The sequence below is a fragment of the Dipodomys ordii genome, unplaced genomic scaffold (genome assembly GCF_000151885.1).
Source record: "Dipodomys ordii isolate 6190 unplaced genomic scaffold, Dord_2.0 Scaffold39, whole genome shotgun sequence".
Lineage (NCBI taxonomy): Eukaryota > Metazoa > Chordata > Mammalia > Rodentia > Heteromyidae > Dipodomys > Dipodomys ordii.
This window is the reverse complement of record NW_012267255.1, coordinates 2,420,750-2,427,085: the sequence shown is the minus strand read 5'-3', so window position 1 is coordinate 2,427,085 and position 6,336 is coordinate 2,420,750.

The following is a 6,336-nucleotide window of genomic DNA, read 5'->3' as shown; positions in this document are numbered from 1 at the left end:
ATTATTTCTTTGTTTCTTTGTATGTTCCTCCTCCACAGTATAACCCCTGCTTTCACTGTATTTGATGTCGGTATAATTTGTGGAGGAGAAGGGGAAAAACAAGTCATTTAAGGATACAGGTGGACCTGTTGCAACAATGAGAAGTACAAGTTGTCATGTCGAAAACGAACTTTACAACTTCTGTGGGGGAGGGGGAGGATTGGGGGGGGCAGGACGAGGCTGGGAAGGGATGTGAAGGGTAAACAAAGGAGGAGGCTGCCATGCTTGATAAGAAATGTACTCATTATCTTGCCCGTGTAATTGTTACCCCTCTGTACAGTATGTTCACAATAAAAAAATAAAAACAATTTTTTAAAAAAGAAATATACTCATTACCTTGTTCATCTAACTGTAACTCCTCTGCACTGTATTTTCAAAATAAAAAACTTATAAATAAAAAAACTTTATATAAAAAACTTATAAAAATGAAAAATCACACTTGATTTCTGTCAGCTGCCTCTAGCATTCCTACAGGTCTACATTTTTTACCTAGGGAATTATTCAGATGCTCACCTCTGAAGATGATCCTGCCTCTTTACTTCCCTGCTTGCCATTTTGTTCTCAGACTCTGTTACCTTTGTCAATTTGTAATCAAAATTGAGCATAGGAATAAATATAGTCTATTTGTGCTGCTATCACAACCCCCAAGATAGGTAAATTATAAAAATAAGAAAGGATTTACTTTTAATTGTTATGGAGACTGAGAAGTTCAGTATCAAATCATTGGAGTATCTTTAATCTCATAATGCTGTTCTTTGCTTCTACAATGGACCTTGGCTGCTGAGTGAACTCTTCCCTTATGTGGTGATAGGAATGGGTAGGCAAAAGGGGAAGAATCTATGTTTTTCCAATTTATGAAGTCTCTAATACCTCATGTCAATTCAGGGTTTTGATTTTTTTTGTCCTCTCTCCTTTAGAATGAAGGAGTAAAGGCCTTAATCTTGCCATACAGCAACTTGACAAAGCTGAGAATCCAACAATTTGAAGTTTTACTACCTACTACCATTTTTGAAAAAAATCTTGGGCCTGATCTTCCCTCTTTTCTTCCTGCTGGCTTTATAAGGTAAGTCTCTTTGTAGCTAGTAAGGAAGATTCTATTTTTCATGCATAGCTTAAATGGATTGATCAGCCAAAGCCTTGCATTGCCTTTTCCAATATATCAAAGAACCCATCAACAGCCATTCAATTTTGTAGTCCTTATTTTACTACTTTCTCAGCACTTTTCAAATGCCTGAGTTAATGTACCAGCCAGTGAATTATCTTATGCCAAAAGCCTATTCTAATTTGTAACCAGGGAAAGTTTTAACATGTTACATGACATGAACCAAGGACTTCACCTGCCTTTCTTCTATAATCAAGAATATGATCTTCATTGATGACAAAGAAATTAGTGATTAGTGTTCCAGCTTCAAAATTTCAGTTTAATATGTATTTCCCAGGGCTGGGAAGGTGGCTCAGTGGTAGAGTACTTGCCTTGCATGCATGAGGCCCTGGGTTTGATTTCTCAGCACCACATAAGCAGAAAAAATCAGAAATGTTGCTATGGGTCAAGTGGTAGAGTTTTAGCCTTGAGCAGAAGAGCTGAGGGACAGCACCCAGGCCCAGAGTTTAGGCCCACAACCGACCAAAAAAGAAAGAAAAAAGCATGTCCCATATATAACCTTTCCTTGCTTGTTGAAAAAAAATAGATGGCAAACCTCAATATACAGTAATACCAGTGTAACAGAATCAACACATCCTCCATTCCACAATTATTTCTAAGATATAAAAGTTGATAGGGAAATAAGCAATCCTTAGAATCATTCTAGGTTAGAATGATAATTATGTTCATGATACATGATTACTATTACTTTTATTTAATGTTATTTTGAAAAAAATGTTGCTCAGAGACAACAAGTGTCAAAGTAAAAAAATCTATGCCTCCATCAGAAAGAATTACACTGCCCCATTTGTTAGGAAATGGAAATACTTGGGAAAAATTATATTAAGTAAAGCAAGCCAGGCCCAAAAAAACACAGGTTTCCCTTACCTGCAATATCTAGTATATGTCTAGGACAAGTAGAAAAGTTCAAAAGCTATGCACAAATTACCATAGAAACTGATGCTAAGCAAAATGTACCCCAAGATAGGGACACAAGAGATTTTATCTTTCTTGCTGTTCCTTTAAATGTACTTATAATGTACTATGTGATTTTTCTTGGTTTCTTTTGTATGTTCTTCCCCCATGGTATAACCCCCGTTGTCACTGTATTAGAATCCGGTGTCCTGCATCTTGTATATATATTTTTCTAATTTTGGGAGAGGAAGGGAATAACAAAATGTTAAAATAAGAATACAGGATCACCCATTGTACCAATAAGATGTCCATGACACTATGTTGAAAAATGAACTTTACAACTTTGGTGGGGGGGAGGGAGGAGTTGTGGAGGTGGGGAGGAAAGGGATGGTAGGGAAAAAACAAAGGCGGGGATAACAATGCTTGATAGGAAAGGGACTCATCACCTTGCTCATGTAACTGTGACCCCTCTGTACAGTATCTTTATGATATTATATATCTATACCTATATATATATGAAGTTGCTGCAAAAATAAATAAAATAAAATGATCTGACTTCTCAAAAGAGTCATTAGAAACATTCTATAATATTGGGATTTTGTGTTTATATAGTTAATATTGAATATAAATGACAAAATTTAAAACTAATCTATACTTGAAAGTTGTCTGCTTCAAGTGAGATATATATATATATATATATATATATATATATATACAAACACATACATCCCTCTCTCTCTCTCTCTCTCTCTATATATATATATCAATTGCTACAAATTGTGAAAATATGGCAGCCAACTGCTAACTGGGAGGGGGAAAGCAGTGTAGGATTTTTGTAAATACACATCTCAGAGATCACACAGCTAGACTACATCAATTCAGAGTGTGGAAATCTTTCTAGTGAGTAGGATTTAACAGCAGTCGATCTATTAGTGTTTGATCTTTGAAGAGTCAATTAAACATCTTAAAGAAGGCAACCAGCTTTGTGTCTGCTCCTCAACTCAAATGTGTCCACTTGATCTGAGCTAAAAAAAAAAAAAAACACTAAAGGTCATCAGAGAATAGAGCTCATTTATGAAATGCTTCAGCACAGGAGATATCTTCAAAAGAAGTTGTTAAACATTACTGATGTTGTAAGATACATTTCCAACCACCTACTGGCCAAAGCAGGACCCAGCTATTACAGTAGATGCATAATTCTGTGCATATGGTAGTCCAGTTCTTCAAACGGCTTCTTTAATTGCATCTGTCATTTTTTATTTATTTTTTTAGTTTCCAGGAAGGTCTTAAAATTGGTAAATTACATGTTTATTACTTTTTTCAAGAAAACAAATGATGTAGTCTGATTTTAAGTTTTATTTTTATTTTTTCATTTTCATTTGAAGAAACAAAGCAGAACTTTTAAGATGTGAATGTATCATTATATAATATTTATAAGCTCAATAGGTTAAAATTAAAAATTACTGTCTTGTTTATCATACACCCTCAGTTACAAAGACTATTATTTGTTAGGCATTTTTCTGTTTTGGTTTTATGAAATGCTATGTCTCTGTTGGTGCAATTGACGAATGGGAACTACTCCATTTGGGTGATTTCTTTTTCTTCCTTCTAGCTGATTACAAACCAAATTATAAAATGCTTGAGGCATTCAAGTTTAAACCAGTTTTCAACATTAAAGAATGGGAATCATGTAGTCAGCACTTAATAAATTTGCTTTTCTTTTTCTTTTATACTAGAATTTGAAGCTCATAGCATTTCTGTTTATCAGGTGACTTTAACATCAGATCTGAGGATATATCAAAAGATTTCTGAGTTCAACTTATGAATCTAAGTATTACTATAGAATTTCTCATCATCAGCATTGAATTTTGAAAACAACTAAACTAGAAAAAAGAGAAAAACAAGTGTCTTCAAACGGTATACTTTTACAAATATAAACAAGTGATTATAATTATTTATCTAATGAAAAACTAAAAATTGTAACATAATTCTATGTATTGATGTCTATATTTTCCTATGTATATATAAAAAGAACAACAATTTAAATATAGGAGATAGTATCCTCACAAGAACTGATATTTTTATTTCTTTTCTTTTCATTTGTTAAGTTGGAGTCCAGGCATGAACTTGTTCCCTGCCAATGTTTGCACACTGAGTAATGCTCTACCAACTAAAACATGCTTCCAATCACAAGAACTGGTATTTTTAATTTGTGCATTTGCAGACTTTATAATATAAATATTACAAAGAATTTTTTGTGAGACCATGTATGTTAACATTGTATGTCTTCAATATGCAATCTCTGGAGACTTGAGCTAATTATAATCTCTAAACCTTAATTTCTTATGTGTAAAATAAGAGATCTTAGTAATTATCACTAGGAATAATAACATTGAGCTCACAAAGTTTCTCTACAATTTAAATTACTAACTATGGTATAGCACTTACCAAATAATCAGAACTTCATTTTAGTAAAACTAAAGATAAATCCATGAGATCTCTTCAGAATAAGTTACACAGTAATATGGTAGAGAGTACAAATCATTCTGACTATTTTCTCTTCCTGGAATTGCATTTAACCTCATACTACTTTTTCATTCTGACTCTGTCCATGTGATTTTCTTAGGTCAATTGATGCTGGCAAGTATGATGCAAAGAGACTTGAAAAGGACTTATGCAATTGTATTTTTTTCTGTCTGATAGTCTTTATTATATCAATCCATGTGGTTAACCCTGGAAGGAAATGAAATTAAAAAATAGAAAGAAGCTACCCAATTGCTCCAGTTGTTATCATTTTACAGGAGTTGATTACTAGTTAGTTTTCAGATATGTGAGTAAATTGAGTCAATATCAGTAGAGCCTCTTATTTTCCTCCCTAGCTAATTCCATTCCAAAAACAGTAAATCCTTGTTGCTATACTATTGAATATTTTAGAGATTTATTGTGCTTCCGGTCATAACTTCTTCCTCTGGAATACAGACTTAGGACACTCCTGATCCTGATTGAAAGAAGCTATTATCTCAGGGAGAGGAACAAGTTTGAGATAGGACAGTAATATTCATAGGTGTATTGTTGGAAACTCTTCATGTTTCTGCAGTGGAATCTAATGTGATGTTTAAATATTGATATACTGCCTATCCTTATTTTCAGAACTATCAATCTAATCAGCACTTAACCATATATAAAATTGTATACGTATAGTACAATAAGTTAATATATCCCCAACTATAATTGCACTTTATCCAGAAATAGAAATAGATTGAGACAGAAAAAAAGAGAAAATTGGAGTTCATAAAGCTTTTTATTTATTGACTCATTACTTATGTATTTTAGCTAACATCAATACCAACTAACTGAATTTCATAAAGAATATATGTAAGATGACAGCAAATTTATTAATGTATTTGTTAAATTATAAAAGTTGAATGTATTAGTCAAGATGTTACAACAGAATGATTATAAACGTTTGTAATTTATTCTTAAATATGAATTCATCATGAAAATACAAGGTACAAAGAAACGGCAGTATTAGTTTTTGGAACACTAAATGTGAAATTTTAGCTAAATTTAAGACTAGATTTTTCTGGTTGATCTGGACTAAGGACAGAGATCTTACTTAACAATATAATGATACAATTAAAATCAATCTTAAGGTGAGAGAGATGAATTGCAGGAAAAAAATGGGAAAGAAAAATATCACAATAATTCTTAAGAAGCAGAATGAGCAAGAGAAACCAGTGAATTAAACTAAATTACAAGAAGCATAGAAACAAAGTTGGAAGATGTTATGAAAAGCAAGTGACTCAGACATAATCTGAAAAATTGTGTGGAGAGTTCAGTTAACTGAGAGGTCATCACTATGTTTGGCAATATAGGCAGTGACTTTAATAAGCACAAATTGTATGTGAATAATTTGGATCTGTCTAACAGCAGCAGAAGAAATATATGCTGTAAAAGGAAATGGACAAAAGTTAGATGACAGTAGTACTAGAGAGGGATCATAATTTGATGTGTTACTATGAAAGTAGGTTAACCAACTTCCCACAGTATTGCGAATCATTAGTGGGAGATGTTAAAAAGACTGAAGAGGGGGCTGGGAAGGTGGCTTAGTGGTAGAGCACTTGCCTTGCATGCCTGAGGCCCTGACTTCGACTCCTCAGCACCACATAAGCAAAAAGAAAAAAGCCGGAAGTGGTGCTGTGGCTCAAGTGGTAGAGCGCTAGCCTTGAGCTGAAGAGCTG